This window comes from Dendrobates tinctorius, unplaced genomic scaffold (assembly GCF_039654945.1).
Source record: "Dendrobates tinctorius isolate UK_male_01 unplaced genomic scaffold, ASM3965494v1 ptg000019l, whole genome shotgun sequence".
NCBI classification, from domain to species: Eukaryota; Metazoa; Chordata; class Amphibia; order Anura; family Dendrobatidae; genus Dendrobates; species Dendrobates tinctorius.
The window spans coordinates 70,143,157-70,161,946 of NW_027361687.1; the positions used below are offsets into that span (position 1 = coordinate 70,143,157).

Consider the following 18,790-nt stretch of genomic DNA (forward strand, 5'->3'; position numbering starts at 1 on the left):
TAAAAAACGAAGCAAAAAATAATTTATCATGCCGCCAAACAAAAAGTGTAATAACGCGCGATCAAAAAGACGCATATAAATATCCATGGTACCGCTGAAAACGTCATTTTGTCCCGCAAAAAACGAGCCGCCACACAGCATCATCAGCAAAAAAATAAAGTTATAGCTCGCAGAATAAAGCGATGCAAAAATAATTATTTTTTATATAATAGTTTTCATTGCATAAAACCGACAAAACCTAAAAAAACGACCTAAATGAGGTATCGCTGTAACCGTACTGACCCGAAGAATAAAACCGCTTTATCAATTTTATCGCACGCGGAACGGTGTAAACGCACCCCCCCAAAAGAAATTCATGAAACGCTGGTTTTTGTTCCTTCTGCGTCCCAAAAATCGGAATAAAAAGCGATCAAAAAATGTCACGTGCCCGAAAATGGTACCAATAAAAACGTCAACTTGTCCCGCAAAAAATAAGACCTTACATGACTCGGTGGGTCAAAATACGGAAAAATTATAGCTCTCAATATGATGCAAAAACTATTTTTACAATAAAAAGCGTCTTTTAGCGTGCGACAGCTGCCAAATATAAAAACCGCCATAAATAGTAAATCAAACCCCCGTTATCACCCCCTTAGTTAGGGAAAAATGATAAAATAAAAAAAATGTATTTATTTCCATTTTTCCATTAGGGTTAGGGCTAGGGTTAGGGCTGAGATTAGGGTTAGGGGTGTGTTGGGGCTCGGGTTGGAGTTAGAATTGGGGGTTTCCACTGTTTGGGTACATCAGGGACTCTCCAAATGCAACATGGCATCTGATCTCAGTTCCAGCCAATTCTGAGTTGAAAAAGTCAAATGGTGCTCCTTCCCTTCCAAGCTCTGCCATGCGCCCAAACAGTAACCCCACATGTAGGGTATCAGCCTACTCAGGTCAAATTGCAAAACAATTTTTGGGGTCCAATTTCTCCTGTTACCCTTAGGAAAATAAAAAATTGGGGGCAAAAATATCATTTTTGTGGAAAAAAATTATTTTTTTATTTTCACGTCCGAGCGTTATAAACTTCTGTGAAGCCCTTGGGGGTTCAAAGTGGTCACCACACATCTAGGTAAGTTCCTTAGGGGGTCTCGTTTCCAAAATGGGGTCATTTGTGGGGGGTTTCCACTGTTTAGGTACATTAGGGGCTCTCCAAAGGCAACATGACACCCGCAGAACATTCCCTCAAAGTCTGCATTCCAAAACGTCACTACTTCCCTTTCGAGCCCCGACATGTGTCCATACAGTAGTTTTCTCCCACATATGGGGCGTCAGCGTACTCAGGACAAATTGGACAACAACTTTTGGGGTTCAATTTCTCCTGTTACCCTTGGGAAAATAAAAAAATTGGGGACTAATTGATCATGTTTGTGGAAAAAATACGATTTTTTTTTTTATTTTAATGCCTGGCATTATAAACTTCTGTGAAGCACTGGGGGGTTCAAAGTGCTCACCACACATCTAGATAAGTTCCTTAGGGGGTCTAGTTTCCAAAATGGTGTCATTTGTGGGGGGTTTCCACTGTTTTGGTACATCAGGGGTTTTCCAATCGCGACATGATGTCCGATCTCAATTCCAGCCAAAAACGTCAAATGGCGCTGCTTCCCTTCCGAGCTCTGCCATGCGCCCAAATAGTGGTTTACCCCCACATGTGGGGTATCAGCGTACTCAGGACAAATTGCACAATAACTTTTAGGGTCCTGTTACCCTTGGGAAAATAAAAATTGGGGTGAAAAGATCATTTTTGTGGAAAAAATATGATTTTTTAATTGTACCGCTGTACGTTATAAACTTCTGTAAAGCCCTTGTGGGTTCAAAGTTCTCACCACATATCTAGATAAGTTCCTTGGGGGGGTCTAGTTTCCAAAATGGGGTCACTTGTAGGGGGTTTCCACTGTTTAGGTACATCAGGGGCTCTCCAAACGTGACATGGCGTCCGATTTGAATTCCAGCCAATTCTGCATTGAAAAAGTCAAACGGCGCTCCTTCCATTCTGAGCTCTGCCATGCGCCGAAACAGTCGTCCCCACCCCCCCCCCCCCCCACATATCAGGTATCAGCGTACTCAGGACAAATTGCACAATAACTTTTGCAGTCCAATTTCTCCTGTTACCCTTGGTAAAATAAAAAAAAATTGAACCTGAAGTATTTTTTTTGTGAAAAAAGTTAGATGTTCATTTTTTTTTTTTTAAATATTCAAAAAAATTCCTGTGACGCACCTAAAGGGTTAATAAACTTCTTGAATGTGGTTTTGAGCACCTTAAGGGGTGCAGTTTTTACAATGCTGTCACTTTTGGGTATTTTCTATCATATAGACCCCTCAAAGTGACCTCAAATGTGATGTGGTCCTAAAAATAAAATGGTGTTGTAAAAATGAGAAATCGCTGGTCAACTTTTAACGCTTATAACTTCCTAACAAAAAAAAAGTTTGGTTTCAAAATTGTGCTGATGTAAAGTAAACGTGGGAAATGTTAGTTATCAAGTTTTTTGTGTGCCGTGTCTCTGTGATTTAAGGGCATAAAAATTCAAAGTTGGAAAATTGCGAAATATTCAAAATTTTCGCCAAATTTCCGTTTTTCTCACAAACGCAAGTTATTTAAATGAAATTTTACCACTAACATGAAGTACAATATGTCACGAGAAAACAATGTCAGAATCACCGGGATCCATGGAAGCGTTCCAGAGTTATGACCTCATAAAGGTACAGTGGTCAGAATTGTAAAAATTGGCCCAGTCATGAACGTGCAAACCACCCTTGGGGGGTGAAGGGGTTAAACGGATCATCTGTAAATGTGCAAAAATAGAGGTAAATTCATGAACTGATATGAGCCATTTAAAAATATACAACTACCACATGACAAGGTAAAGAAACTTAACCCCACTAATGATGACTTGGGCCCCCAGGTTTTGAAAACAAAAATACCAATGTAATTTTTTATAGTTCTTTGTACGATGTATCTCTTCCTTACTTTGCCTTTTAACTTCAAGCATAGATTTTGACAATCATTATGATCTGTCTGAAAATATTGTCACCTTTTTGCCAAACGTTGCCTGTTTTCTGAACTGTTCATTTTCAGGTATATAAGTTTTTGTTTGGGTACAGAATGATCATGCTGTTAGTATTTGAACACCCGATCGAGGCTTAACCCTCACTAACTCGCTGGTACAAGTACCAGTGTAGGCATACAGTTGTGGCCAAAAGTATTAACACCCCTGCAATTCTGTCAGATAATACTCAGTTTCTTCCTGAAAATGATTGCAAACACAAATTCTTTGGTATCATTATCTTCATTTAATTTGTCTTAAATGAAAAAACACAAAGAATTGTCCTAAAGCCAAATTGGATATAATTCCACACCAAACATAAAAGAGGGTGGACAAAAGTATTGGCACTGTTTGAAAAATCATGTGATGCTTTTCTAATTTGTGTAATTAACAGCACCTTTAATTTACCTGTGGCACCTAACAGGTGTTGGCAATAACTAAATCACACTTGCAGCCAGTTGACATGGATTAAAGTTGACTCAGCCTCTGTCCTGTGTCCTTGTGTGTACCACATTGAGCATGGAGAAAAGAAAAGACCAAAGAACTTTCTGTGAGGACTTGAGAAATTGTGAGGAAGCATGAGCAATCTCAAGGCTACAAGTCCATCTCCAAAGACCTGAATGTTCCTGTGTCTACCGTGTGCAGTGTCATCAAGAAGTTTAAAGCCCATGGCACTGTGGCTAACCTCTCTAGATGTGGACGGAAAAGAAAAATTGACAAGAGATTTCAATGCAAGATTGTGCGGATGTTGGATAAAGAACCTCGACTAACAGCCAAACAAGTTCAAGCTGCCCTGCAGTCCGAGAGTACAACAGTGTCAACCCGTACTATCCGTCGGCGTCTGAATGAAAAGGGACTGTATGGTAGGAAATCCAGGAAGACCCCACTTCTAACCCCGAGACATAAAAAGCCAGGCTGGAGTTTGCTAAAACTTACCTGAAAAAGCCTAAAACGTTTTGGAAGAATGTTCTCTGGTCAGATGAGACAAAAGTAGAGCTTTTTGGGCAAAGGCATCAACATAGAGTTTACAGGAGAAAAAAAGAGGCATTGAAAGAAAAGAACACTGTCCCTACAGTCAAACATGGTGGAGGTTCCCTGGTGTTTTGGGGTTGCTTTGCTGCCTCTGGCACTGGACTGCTTGACCGTGTGCATGGCATTATGAAGTCTGAAGACTACCAACAAATTTTGCAGCATAATGTAGGGCCCAGTGTGAGAAAGCGTGGTCTCCCTCAGAGGTCATGGGTCTTCCAGCAGGACAATGACTCAAAACACACTTCAAAAAGCATTAGAAAATGGTTTGAGAGAAAGCACAGGTGACTTCTAAGGTGGCCAGCAATGAGTCCAGACCTGAATCCCATAGAACACCTGTGGGGAGATCTAAAAATGGCAGTTTGGAGAAGGCACCCTTCTAATATCAGGGACCTGGAGCAGTTTGCCAAAGAAGAATGGTCTAAAATTCCAGCAGAGCATTGTAAGAAACTCATTGATGGTTACTGAAAGCGGTTGGTCGCAGTTATTTTGGGTAAAGGTTGTGCAACCAAGTATTAGGCTGAGGGTGCCAATACTTTTGTCTGGTCCATTTTTGGAGTTTTGTGTGAAATGATCAATGTTTTGCTTTTTGCTTCATTCTCTTTTGTGTTTTTTCATTTAAGACATATTAAATGAAGATAATAATACCAAAGAATTTGTGTTTGCAATCATTTTCAGGAAGAAACTGAGTATTTTCTGACAAAATTGCAGGGGTGTCAATACTTTTGGCCACAACTTTATAACCGCAAATTAGCATGGTTTACCTGTTTCTTTTTGTGGTTGCATTGTTAATAGGGGTATTTTGGTTGGAACATAGGATTCACCGGATCACTGATCCAGCCACTATGTCTGCAGTCCATGGCCATCGTCATGCCGCCCTACTAATTGGAAGAGCGGACATGGGGCTGCTGAAAAGTGTTAAAAAAAAAAAAAAAAAAAAAAGCAAGATTTACATGGCTCTCGTCTGACTGGCACAGATTATAGTTCTAGTCTCTGATCAGGGATCCTGCGGATCTTTTTTTTTTTTTTTTTTTTTTTCTCCTCACTGGTTATCCCTATCGATAGGAGAGGTGATCACTTGTACATTGGTGGGGGTCCCTGTTGCAATAGTGCTCAGCGGCCACTCTATTTCCATTGGCGCTACTGGAAAAAGTGAGACGATGCACTAAATGGAGTGCTGGTCAAGCAGATGCGCTCCACTTATGTTTTTTTTTATGGGGATCAAATTGAATTGTTCTGGCAATCATTGGGAGGTTCCAGCAGACTAACCCCCACTGATCTAATTGTTACGACCTATTCACTGTGTAGGTGATAACTTGTTAAAATCTGGATAAAACTTTACCATATTTTACCCACTAAATTACACGATGTGACATTACTAAACTGCAGAGAAATCTGTTCACGTGGCACACTACTTCTGTTTGATGCTAGCTCAAAAATAATAATGGTGGAATGTATCTTTTTTTTTTTTTTTTTTTCATATTTAATGGATGTGGATTTTAGAGGGACTACCTTGCCCTGTGGTAAAGTACACCAAATGTTATCCACTCTTGTGCACCCTCAGACAGGCTGGGTCTCTAGAGAGACGGTAGGTTTGTGTAGCCGTTCTCGGCTCCAGCTCAATGATAGTGAGCAGACGTTGTCAGGCCTTGTATGCTTTGACACTTGCCCTACCATGTGGATTTTTACCACATGAATCTACATGTGGATATGGCTATGCCTTGGGACATATACTGTATTTTTTTTTTTTTTTTTTTTTAAGTGGGGTGCACACATTTAATCACTAAATTGAGGCCTAAATAAGCGTTTTGTGCAAGTGTACATGCATCCTTAAGCAGACCTTATACTTAAGAGTTGTCTCATTTGTTTCAGGAGTAATTCTGCTTGTTTGACAGCTTTGACAAGTGTTTTGTCACCCTGGTGGCCCAAAATATGCACTCCGAAGTTACAAATGAGGCAGCTTTGCATCTGCACCATCGGAGGGCACAGTGGCACCTAGCTGGCTTTTCTGTGAGAAAAGAGCCTGCAAGCAGTACGCTGCTTGAACTGCAAGGTCGTTCACCACTGAAAGACTGCAAACGTGGCCTCTAAATTATAAAATAGACATTCCTCCTCCAGAACTGAAAGCTTTTTAATATCAAATTGCAAAGTGTTTACTTTTTATGACTTTGCATTTTTACCCATTTAAAGGGAACCGGTCATTAGATTAATTCTCCCTGTGGTTTGGGCCAATGACTGTTATCCTGTAATATAATGAGAATAATTTTTTCACACTATTTTAAATTTAAGATGTAATGTTTGTTCTAATTTTTTTCTTTTAAGTCATGTACACTAAGTACCTTTGGGGCTCTCTCCTGTAGAGAGGAGGCTCATTGAATTGTGACTCTAGTAGGGAGCTACCTCAGAAAATGACTTATTGATTAAATCTGCTATTTGTTTTAAAAGTACAGTAAATGTTTTAAAAATGTTAAAATTTTTCTTGGTACATTCTTTAAAATTAAAACTGAAAACTTTCAAATTTACACACTGACCATTGTTGCATTTTGAGACTCGTAATACCTTTAGGGTATGTGCACACGTTGCTGATTTTGCTGTGGATTTTTCCGCACGGATTTTGCTAAATCCGTAGGCAAAATGACTTGTGTTTTACCTGCGGATTTAATGCGGATTTTCTGCAGTTTGTGTGAATTTCCCCTGCGTTTTTGCATCTGCGGATTCCTATAATGAAAGAGTTGTAAAAACGCTGCGGAATCCACACAAAGAATTGACATGCTGCAGATTCAAAACCGCAGCAAATCTGTGCGGAAAAATCCACAGCATGTGCATAGCGTTTTTTTATTTTTACATTGTACACTGCAGGACAATCTGCTGCGGATCCGCAGGGCCAAATCCGCTGCGGATACGCACCAGAATCAGCAACGTGTGTACACACCCTTAGTTTTAGCAAAAAATATATGTACTTAGCCACAATAGTTTGATCAAGACACTATCTTGTATTGCCGCATCTAATGAGTGTATGTGAAAGACATTGTGAAGGGAGGGGGGAGAGAGCTGTAACATCACCTAGTGTGATTGGTGGGTCATGTGGTGTTCATAGAAAAGAGAAATGTCCAGCTCAACTGATTCCGTGAAGATCAAATTTTATTCACACGAATTGTTACATAGAGGATAAAATCTTCAGTGCAGTAAATGACAGAAGCTGATTAATCATGATTAAGGGAGCCTAGTCTCCAGAAACACGTTGATATCATCTTCTGTCATTTACTGCACTGAACATTTTATCCTCTATGTAACAATTCGTGTGAATAAAATTCGATGTTCACGGAATCAGTTGAGCTGGACATTTCTCTGGATGGTTAAACGCTTAGACACAGTGGGTCCGTGCTCCTGGAGACAGTGCAATGCAATCACAGGTGAGCTGGAACTTCCTACTCTCATGTGGCATTGCCAAACACTCTAATACTGCCTCTGATGATAATCAACCTGCTGGAAACTTTCTGAATGGACATCAATTGTGTAAAAAAAAAAAAAATCCCGAGTGGCCAGTGTGAAAATTGCATAATTACTAATTTTATTACTTGAATACATGAAAAACAAAAAAAAAAAAACCTTTTTTTTTTTTTTTTTATAATTAAATACCTGTAGTACAAAAATGTGATGTAAACAGTGGGTCCTTTTCTGTTGATGTCTTCCGTTTAAGCTTAGGTTTTTGACTTGTCAAAGAATTTAATGGGGCTTTTGTCATATTTGGGAACTCAGATGGACCCACCATGTTGTCTCCAATGGCTCAAAATTTGCAAGTCTAGTGGTGCCATCCTGTTAGCCGGACACAGTAATGTAGTCGCCTAGTCATGGCACAGAACAGAAATCTGATGTGAACCATGTGCTGGGGAGAAGAGAAGATCTGGCTATACGTCTCCCTGTGAGGTCTGCTCCCACCATCTGGTTAGTTGGGAGACATTCTAGTCCAGTCCCTGTGGTGTTGCAGCTGCTATTACTCCAGTTGAGTAGAGAAGCTTTGTTGGTGCAGATCCATTTTGTTGTAGCATTGATATGAAACCTCTGAACCACTGCAAGTGCATGGATGATCACATCCTTTCTGATGACTAGGAAAGTTCAGCCAAGCGAGTGCTCAAGTGTATGGGAGAGATGGCAGAACGATGCTTCCTCCGACAGCCATCTAATGTGTGGTGGTGGTCACAATGGTTAGACCGATCGGCAAATGTCTTTTCTTATATTGTGAATGGTTGCTAATTTTTACTTTTGGTATAAACCCATTAATGAGATTCTCAGCATAAATGGTTTAAATTGCAAACTGCTTGTAAAAACTGGCACATTTTTAATTTACTTGTTTAAAACATACTCTAAAACGGAGAGATTTCTTACTTATAGACAGCTCTTTTCTACACCCAGCCCCCTTCAGCTTTCCAATGTTCATCCATGGCCCCAGCCAGGGTCTGAACTGTCAGTCAGCCAGGATCTTGCTGCCAGCACCCCTGCAGGAAGCTGGTGCACTCCTTAAAAATGGAGGTAACGTGTCACCAGATTACACTATTAAACAGACACCTCGTTCTGCAGCCAGCAATAGCTAATGCAACACGGGCTATACAAGGCAAACTGTGCAAAACCTTTAAGAACAAAAATGATGATCTTCGTTGTCTCCAATAATGGACAACCCCTTTAAATTTCAAACAACTCCTTTAAGGGAGTTTTCCAGTCAGTGTCATTCATGGCAGATTGTGGTATCTAAGGAGCCATATAGCTCTCTGGTAAGTAATACTAGCACTTGTCACTGTTTTATTGTCTGAGGTTTTGTTTCTAGCAACCAAAATAATCAATTTAAAATTTGTCAACTGCGTAAAGGTGAGATCTGTCCGGTAGGTTGGGACTTCGTGTTACATCACTCGTGTGACCTCGGTTTTACAATCACTGATTTTATGGATTGGTATTACGATTTGCTTGGTGCTCATCACTTTGGGTTGGGTCATGCGGAGTCAACGTGAACAAATAATTGCTTTTTACACAGGGTCATTAAAGAAGGACTGGTTTGCTGCCGAAACACATGTTTTTTCCTCATCAATATATTTTATCAGAGAAATTTACTTTCTCCTCCTGGACTCATCATTTATTCTCTAAACTCTCAATTCTGGGGTAACGTGTCTTCAGTGCCTACAGATTTTCCCATGACTGAGGTAGAAGACATTTAGTGCTTGTAAAGTTCCAACTGTCCCTCAAGGAGAACTTTCAGCAGAATGTCTGTCGGCCTCTAGCTCCGCCCCTTCCATAGAATAATAAAAGCACCAAATATTGTCTCATATCTTAGTAATGGAAAAGTCTGTCTCCACTGAATACCTATTTTGCAGATTTTACTCATGAGTTTACAATGAAAAATCAGTCCGGGGGGAGAGAACTAGATTTCTCTAAGATGTATTACAAGGATTCTTATTTTCATGTGAACTATTCATTTATGAAATAAAAATTTATAAAGACACTTACTCTTTGAAGGGGTTGTTTAACCCTTTTCCGACCTTAGAGGTAGCCACACTAAGTGGCCTAGTACTTGCCACTGAGACTTATGGATACGTCCAGGCAATTTTTTTGCGCGCACAGATGCGCTCTAGCGTTCCTGGGTGTCAGCCGATTTTGACAGCTGACACCCGGCACTCATTGCCAGGAGCTTAGAAAGCCTCTCTGCACTTAGATCGGAGACCCCCGCAACGTCATCCTGGGGTCCAGATTGTGGCCATGGTGACCCGATGTAGTAATGATGACAGCCGGGTCACCAGAGCTAGCAAAGTTGCTTGATCATGCTCAGAGCATGAAGAAGCGAGTTTGCTTGTCAGTGCAGCGCTTAATGTATCTCTACGCTATACAAGCGATCAGCCTGCAAAAAATGAAAGTCCCAAAGTAAAAAATTGTGTATATAATTAATAATAAAATTACACACATTTTGTTATTGCTGTGTCTGAAACGACTCAACCTATGGAACTGTCACACGAGTTAACCCCTTTAGTGAACACCGTAAAAAATAAAATAAAAAAAACAAGGCAAAAAACAATGCTTTCATACCGCCGAACAAAAAGTGGAATAACGTGATAAAGACTGATGTAAATAAACATGGTACCGCTGAAACCGTCATCTTGTCCCACAAAAAACAAGCCATCATAGAGCTCCATCAGCAGAATTATAGTTGTAGCTGTCAGAATAAAGTGATGCAAAAATAATTATTTTCTATAAAAGTTTGTGTAAAGGCGCCAGAACATAACAAACTATGTAAATGTGGTATCGCTGTAATCATACTGACCCGAATTTTACCATACGCGGAACGACCTAAAAAACCAATTCCTGAATTGCTGGTTTTTGTTCTTTCTGACTTCTAAAAATCGAAATAGAAAGCGATCAAAAAATGTCATGTGCCTGAAAATGGTACCAATAAAAACGTCAACTTGTCCCGCAAAAAATAGCTGCTGAAATATGTAAAAAATTATCTCCCAAAATATGACAATGCAAAAACTTGTTTTTGGAAAAACAGCATCTTTTAGTGTGACAGCAGCCAATAATAAAAGCCGGATATAAATCTGATATCGCTGTAATCGCCCCGACCTGAAGAATGGTCATCTAATCACTTATTCCACTCGAGGAACGGCGTAAAAAATAAAACCAGTTGTTCACCTGCTGTTGACATTTTTTTCATTCTGCCTCACAAAGATTAGTAAGACTCAGCGCACATTTATCCTGCGCTCTGAAATACGCGATTCAGGCGGAACTTCTCAAGATTCCCTATGAGGCAGATGGAGGCACTGTGGATGCCATCTGACCTGTGATCCGGAGGTGTCCGTCTTTTTAGGATTGTGCAAAAGTATTGTTGGCCACAGTTTTGTGCATTTCTGAAAAAAAGACAACCCTGAACAGAGGCCAAACGGAGTCTAGAGTAACTCTGCTGCCTCATTATAGTGAATGGATTCCTCAGGGGATTCATCTGAATCGCGTCACTCAGATTTAGATGGAAACCCCAATGTAAATGCTCTGCGTACAGCGTCTGATAAATGTGACCATAAACGTTATGTAAAATGTTCCAACAAAACCTTCAACTCAATCCACTAAAAAAAGCAAGTCCCCACTTACGTCTGTCATCTGTCAATTGAAAATATAGGGGCTTCCAAGTTACTGGTAGCACAAAGGGTCTGGAAAAGGAAAATGGCTCCTCAACACCCCCCCCCCCCCCCCCCAAAAAAGAAAAAAGAAATTAAGCTAATTCTGTGCTCTCAAATCCAAATGGCCCAAGTGTGCCTAAACCACATATAGCACCCACATGTTTAGCGTTTCTGTAGCAATGAGAGCCAGCCCGACTTACAGGTGCATGTCTCCAGAAGCACGGGCTGAGCACCACAATGTACTTGTCACTATTAGGTATTGGTGACTACAGCAAACTGGTCACTAAAGCAGCAGTTTGCAATTTTCAGTCAGCAACATCCATTGCTGCCTGTTTCTGGAAAACACCCATGGAGTCAAAATTGCCACTGCACCCGTAGATAAATTCCCAAAGGGGTATAATTTCAGAATGGGGTCACTTGAGAAGGGATTCTGCTCTTCTTACAATTAGGGACTCTTTATATGGAGTCTGCATACTACTAAAGGAAAATCTGCGCTCCAGGAGGCAAATAGCTCTCCGTTCCTTCCGAGTCTCTCCGTATGGCTAAATATTACTGTATGGCCACATATAGGGTATTGTCACTTTCAGTAGAAATTGTGGGACAAATTTTGATGCCACTTTTACCCACTTCTTGTGTGAAAATGTAAAATCTGGGGTTAATGCAAAATTTTGGTGGTAAAAATGTAGTAATCTTTCTTCGCTGCCCAGTGGTCTAAAATTCTGACACCCGTGGTGTGAATATGATCACTGCACCCCTAGATGAATTCATTGATAGGTGTAGTTTGTAAAATGGGGTCACTTATGGGGGTTCTGCTGTTCTAGCACCTCAGGGTCTCTCCGTTTTGGCACACTTGGGTGGGGGGTTGGAAATAAACCTCAGTTGTAAAAATTTCTCCTATCAGCCTATTTACAACATTTTAGTGGTAAAAATTGTATTTATCCCTTCACTGCTCAATGGTTTAAAATTCTATGACGCACATATGATGTCAAGTATGATCACTGCACCCCCTAGATTAATTCATTGGGGAATGTAGTAAATGAGTTCACATATAGGTAGGGGGTTTCTGTTCTGGCACCTCAGGGGCTCTGCCAGTGTGACATGGCACCCTCAAACCATTTCAGCAAATTCTGAACTCTAACATGGCACTTCTTACTTTCGCACTTTGCACTGTGCCTTTAAAAGTAGTTTTCTCCAACATATGATGCAATTCCTCCTGTTACCTTTATGAAAATGCAAAATTTGGGGCTTATTTTTTACTTTTTTGACGATAAAGCACCTGAGGGTTCAATGTGCTCTCCAGACATCTAGATAAGTTCCCTAAAGGGTCTAGTTTCCAAAATGGTGTCATTTGTGGGGGATTTTCACTATTTAGGCACATCAGAGGCTCTCCAAATGGGACATGGTGTTTGCTAATTGTTCCAGCAAATTTGGCATTCGAAAAGTCAATTGGCGCTTCTTCCTTTATGAGCCCTGCCGTGCGCACAAACAGTGGTTTTCCCCCCACATATGGGCTATTGGCATGCTCAGGAGAAATTGCGCAACAAATTTCGGGGTCTATTTTTTACTGTTACCCTTGCAAAATTAAAAAATTTTTTGGGCCTAAATGAAAATTTTTGTGAAAAAAATTGCGTCTAAATTATTATTTTTTTTATTAGTCAAATGTTCATTTTTTTTTTTTCCCCCACATTCCAAAAAAATTCCTATGAAGCACCAGAAGGATCAAAAAACTTCTAGAATGTGGTTTTTAGCTCCTTGAGTGGTGCAGTTTTTATGGTGGTACTTTCTGTCATAGGCACCTCAAAGTCGCTTCAAATGTGAGGTGAACATGTGGGAAATGTTAGTTATGAACTTATGCATTTTCTGTGACATTTCTCTGATTAAAGGGCATAATAATTCAAAGTTTGAAAATTGCAAAGTTTTCCAAATTTTCTCCAAATATCCATTTTTTTCACAAATAAATACAAGTCATATTGATGAATTTTTTACCACCATCATGAAGTACAATATGTCACGAAAAAACATTCTCAAAATCACTGTAATACGTTGAAGCGTTCCAGAGTTCTGACCTCATAAAGTACTGGTCAGGATTGTAAAAATTGGCCCGGTCATTAACGTACAAACCAGCTTGGAGGGTAAAGCGCTTTGGATAGACTTTCAATGTCTGATCAGTGGGGGTTGTCAATTCTGGCACACTGTCAATCACATGTTCCCGGCATAGGCCAGAACTGCACAGATAAGGATCTGCACAGCTTCATCAACAGAATAGTGGCCATGGCCAGGTACTGCACATCTGCCCCCACATTCGGATTATTATGCATTTATATAGCGCCATTTATTCCATGGCGCTTTACATGTGAAAAGGGGAAATATAGACAAGTATAATATACATGTGTAAGACAAGGGACACACAGGTGCATAAGGAGAGGGGACCCTGCCCGCGAGGGCTCAGTCTACAGGGATGGGTGAGGATACAGTAGGAGAGGGTAGAGCAGGTCGTGCGGTGGTTCAGTAGACCGAGGATCATTGCAGGCTGTGGGTCTTCAGGTTCTTCTTGAAGGTTTCCGTTGATGGTGAGAGTCTGATGTGTTGCGGCAGAGAGTTCCAGAGTATGGGGGAAGCACGGGAGAAGTCTTGTATGCGGTTGTGGGAAGAAGAGATAAGGTGGGAGTAGAGAAGGAGATCTTGAGATGATCGAAGGTTGCGTGCGGGTAGGTACCTAGAGACCATGTCACAGATGTATGGAGGAGTCAGGTTGTGGATGGCTTTGTATGTCATGCTTAGGGTTTTGAATTGGAGCCTCTGGGCAATAGGAAACCAGTGAAGGGCCTGGCATGGGGGGAGGCTGGGGAATAGCGGGTAGACAGGTGGATTAGTCGGGCAGCAGAGTGTAGGATGGACTGGAGCGGAGCCAGAGTGCTAGAGGGGAGGAGGTTGCAGTAGTCGAGGCGGGAGATAAGAGTATGCACTAGTGTGTTTGTGGTTTCGTGGTTGAGGAATGAGCGGATCCGGGAAATATTTTTGAGTTTGAGGCGGCAGGAGGAGGCGAGGGCTTGGAAATGTGGTTTGAAAGAGAGCGCAGAGTCGAGGATCACCCCAAGGCACCGAGAGTGCGGGACTGGGGAAATAAAGCAGCCATTGATGGATAGGTCTGGTGGAGGGGTAGAGTGAGATGGGGGAAAGATGATGAATTCTATTTTGTCCATGTTCAGTTTGAGAAAAAGCGAGCAGAGAAGAAGGCTGAGATAGCAGACAGACATTGTGGGATTTCAGTCAGTAAGGAGGCGAGGTTGGGTCCAGATAGGTAGATCTGCGTGTCATCGGCATAGGTGATTCTGCAAACCGTAGGATTCTATGAGCTGTCCCAAGCCAAAGGTGTAGATGGAGAAAAGTAGGGGTCCTAGGACAGAGCCTTGAGGAACATCTACAGACGGGGAGAGGTGAGGAGGTGGTGTGTGAGAGGGAGACACTAAATGTTCGGTCTGTTAGGTATGATGAGATCCAGGATAGGGCCAAGTTTGTGATGCCAAGAGATGAGTCTGTAGCAGGAGGGAATGGTCTACGGTGTTTAAGGCAGAGGACAGGTCCAGGAGAAGGAGGACAGAGTATTGTCGCTTGCTCTTGGCAGTTAGTAAGTCGTTAGTGACTTTAGTTAGGGCAGTTTCAGTTGAGTGATGCGGTCGGAAGCCAGTTTGTAACTGGTCAAAGAGCGAACAGGAGGACAGTTCAAGATATACATGCTGCTCCAGTAGTTTTGAGGCGTAAGGGAGAAGAGCTATTGAGCGATAGTTAGACACAGAGGATGGATCAAGGGAGGGCTTTTTGAGGATGGGTGTGATTGAAGCATTTTTGAAGGACGAGGGAAAGTCACCATTTGTAAGTTAAAGGTTGAAGAGGTGTGTTAGAGATAGGATGAAGATTGTGGCCAAGTTAGGGATGAGGTGAGACGGGAGTGGGTCGAGGGCACAAGTGGTGAGGTGTGATCTTGACAGAAGGGTGGAGAGCTGATCTTCTGTCGTGGTGGAGAAGCTGGCTTTTGCAGAACAGGGCTGAGCGGCTAAGAGGGGCATTGGGGGCTGCGGGCCAAAGTTTTGTCTGATCTTGTCGATCTTCTGCTTAAAGAAGGAGGCAAAGTCTTCAGCAGAAATAAGAGGAGAGGGAGGAGGTGCTGTGGGATGGAGTAGAGAATTGAAAGTGTTGAAGAGTTGTTTAGGGTTGTGTGAGAGGGAGGATATGAGAGATGCGAAGTAAGTTTGTTTAACGGCAGAGAGCGTGGACTTAAAGCTGACAAGGGACTGCTTTTATGCGCTGAAGTGCTCAGTAGAATGGGTTCTCTTCCATCTCTGCTCAGCGGCCCTGGAAACCCATCTCAGTTCTTGGTCAGCCAGGGCTGCCTGTTGATTGTACGAGTTTTGCTCTGCGCGAGGGGGGCAGCCAAATCAAGTGTTGCTGTTATTGTGGTGTGTTAAAAAGTGGCAGCAGCATCTGTGTCGTGAAGGCAAGCTATGTCTGTAAGAGGGAGAAGGGACTCAGTGATTGTAAATTGAGGTGTTTGATATTCCTGCAAGGGTGAGTGAGTTTATGGATCGGGGGTTGCGCAGTAGGAGAGGAGAGGGAAGAGAATGTCAGTAGGTTGTGGTCAGACAGGGGGAGGGGTGAGTTCTTGAGATTAGTGAGGGAACAGAGACGGGTGAAGATAAGGTCCAGCGTGTGACCATCTTTGTGAGTGCCCGCAGAGGACCATTGAGTGAGGTCAAGGCAAACCGTGAGCGATTGAAGTTTAGAGGCAGCTGGAGTGGAAGTGTCAATGGGGATGTTGAAGTCGCCCATGATGATGGTGGGGATGTCAGCAGAAAGGAAATGGAGTAGCCAGATGGTGAAGTGGTCGAGAAAGGTGGAGACGGCTAGTTCTGGGGGGTGGTAGATGACAGCCAGTTGGAGGGGGAATAGATGCGGATGTTTGTTGCTGGGGCGAGGGGTGTGAGAGAGATGGAATCTGCCATAGGAAAGCGCAGCTGGAGAGGCTGTGTCAGAGGGAGTGAGCCAGGTTTCAGTGATGGCAAGGAAGGACAGTTTGTTGGTGATAAAGAGGTCATGGATAAATGATAGCTTGTTGCAGACAGAGCGTGCGTTCCATAGTGCTCGAGGTAGGGGGACCCAGGGGAGTGGGGGCTGGATGAATAGGTATGAGGTTGTCATGGTTGCAAAAAAGTGTAGAGGATCATGGCAGGATGTTAGAAATGAGTGTGGGGATGTGTTGAGGAGGGCCAGGATTAGGGGATACATCGCCAGCAATAAGGAGTAGTAGACAGAGCATTAGAAGGTGGGAGCAGGATAGGACATGATGTGGCCGTGTGTGTCTGGAGAAAAAGGGTTGTATGTGGAGGAACAGTTGTGACGAAGAGGTGAGATGGCTGGGAAGGAAGGAGGGGGAAATGACTAGTTCCTTACTGGGTGGAGGGATTGCAGGAGTTAGGGAGAAAGAGTAGTATGGGGGTGATGGTAAAAAGGTGAAACATTGTTGTGTTATAGTCCGTTACCTTACAGTCAATTCCAGTCCAATTCTAGTCTAATTCAGAGTACTTAGAAATATGTACTTTGAAATATGGATTTTGAAGTGGATGGAGCCGACTACATCTAGAGGAGAGCCATGGTGCTGAATATATGTGCAGCTAAACACAGTCAGCTGTGAGTGAAAGTGGGGTGTGGATTGATTTGATTAGGGGCAAATATTCAATATCCAGCGGCAGCCGCTAATTCAGTTGAAGCCATGCAGCTCCATAACGGAGCCATTCTTGCTGACATCGGGAACAGCTTATTGCTGGGTGTTGCACCCCTACCAATCAGACATTGTTGGCCTATATTAAGGATATATCATCATTGTTAAAGTTTCAGACAAGGTCTTTTAACCCCTTAATGATTGAAGCTTTTTTCCAGTTTTGCATTTTTGTTTTTCGCTCCCCTTCTTTCCAGAGCCATAACTTTTTTTTTTTCCGTCAATATGGCCATGTGAGGGCTTAGGCTACTTTCACACATCAGTTTTTTGCCGTCAGGCAGGATCCGGTTTTTTTTTTTGAAAAAACGGATCCGGCATAAATTTTGGAGAACTGTAGAAACGGATCCGTTTTTTTGCTGGATCCGTCTCTGTTCCTGGAGGCTGGCCAATTGGATCTGAGCATGCGCAGACTTAAAAAAACTGGATCCGGTGGCTGGATCCGTCTTTTTCTGGATCCGGCGCCCATAGACTTTCATTGTAGCAAAAAGCTGGAAGCGCCGGATCCGGCGCTTCCGGCTTTTTCGCCGGAGACAAAAAACGTTACAGTAGACGTTTTTTCCAGACGCCGGAATGAGACAAGTTGCCGGATCCGGCAAAAAACGGATGAAACGCAATGCCATCCGGCACGATCCGGCGCTAATGCAAGTCAATGGGGAAAAACCCGATCCGGAATTGCATTTTGCCGGATCCGGTTTTACAAAAAAAAGCCGGATCGCGCCTGAAGGCAAAAAACTGATGTGTGAAAGAGGCCTTATTTTTTGCGGGATGAGTTGTACTTTTCAACGATACCATTGGTTTTACCATGTCGTGTAACAGAAAACAGTAAAAAATTCAGAGTGCAGTGAAATTGCAAAAAAAGTGCAATCCCTCACATTTTTGTTTGTTTTTTTTGCTAGGTTCACTAAATGCTAAAACTGACCTGCCATTATGATTCTCCAGGTTATTGCGAGTTCATAGACACCAAACATATCTAGGTTCTCTTATCTAAGTGGTGAAAAAAAATTCCAACCACTTTCCAAGACCTATACGTTTCTATGGGTTGGGTGAGGGCTTATTTTTTGCGTGCCGTGCTGACTTTTTTAATGATGCCACTTTTGTGCAGATGCAATCTTTTGATCACCCGTTAATGCATTTTTAATGCAATGTTGCGGCGCCAAAAAAACCCTAATTCTGGAGTTTTGATTTATTTTCCCACTATGCCGTTAAGCGATTGGGTTAATCCTTATTTTTTTTCTTTTTATGATGGATCGGGCGACTTCTGAACGCGGCGATACCTAATATGTGTATGTGATTTTTTTTTTTTTTTTTTTAATTTTTTTTTATAGTTTTATTTTGATTGGGGCGAAAGGGGGGGGTTATTTGAACTAAATATTTTTAAACACTTTTTTTTTTTTTTTTTCTTTTAACTTTTGGCATGCTTCAATAGCCTCCATGGGAAGCTAGAAGCTGCCACAACTGGATCGGCTCTGCTACATAGAGGCGAGGCATGGATCGCCTCCATGTAGTGGAATGAGAGCATTGCTATGAGCACCGACCACAGGGTGGCGCTCATTGCAATCTGCCATCAACCAGCATAGGGGTCTCAATCATGTGACGGGGGTCAGCGATTCGCTTATTTCCGTCCCGTTGGCTGGAAGCGCTGGTTAAATGCCGCTGTCAGCGTTTGACAGCGGCATTTAACTAGTTAAAAGGCATGGGCGAATCGCGATTCCATCCACGGCTATTGCGGACACATGTCAGCTGTTGAAAACAGCTGACAT

At 42.2% G+C, this 18,790-nt stretch overlaps 1 protein-coding gene across 1 annotated transcript in view; it reads left to right on the top strand.

The window, feature by feature from the left end:
• The window catches only part of RPRD2 (regulation of nuclear pre-mRNA domain containing 2), a 105,739-nt gene that overhangs the window by 17,416 nt on the left and 69,533 nt on the right, over positions 1-18,790 (top strand). The gene's annotated exons all lie outside the window — the stretch shown is intronic.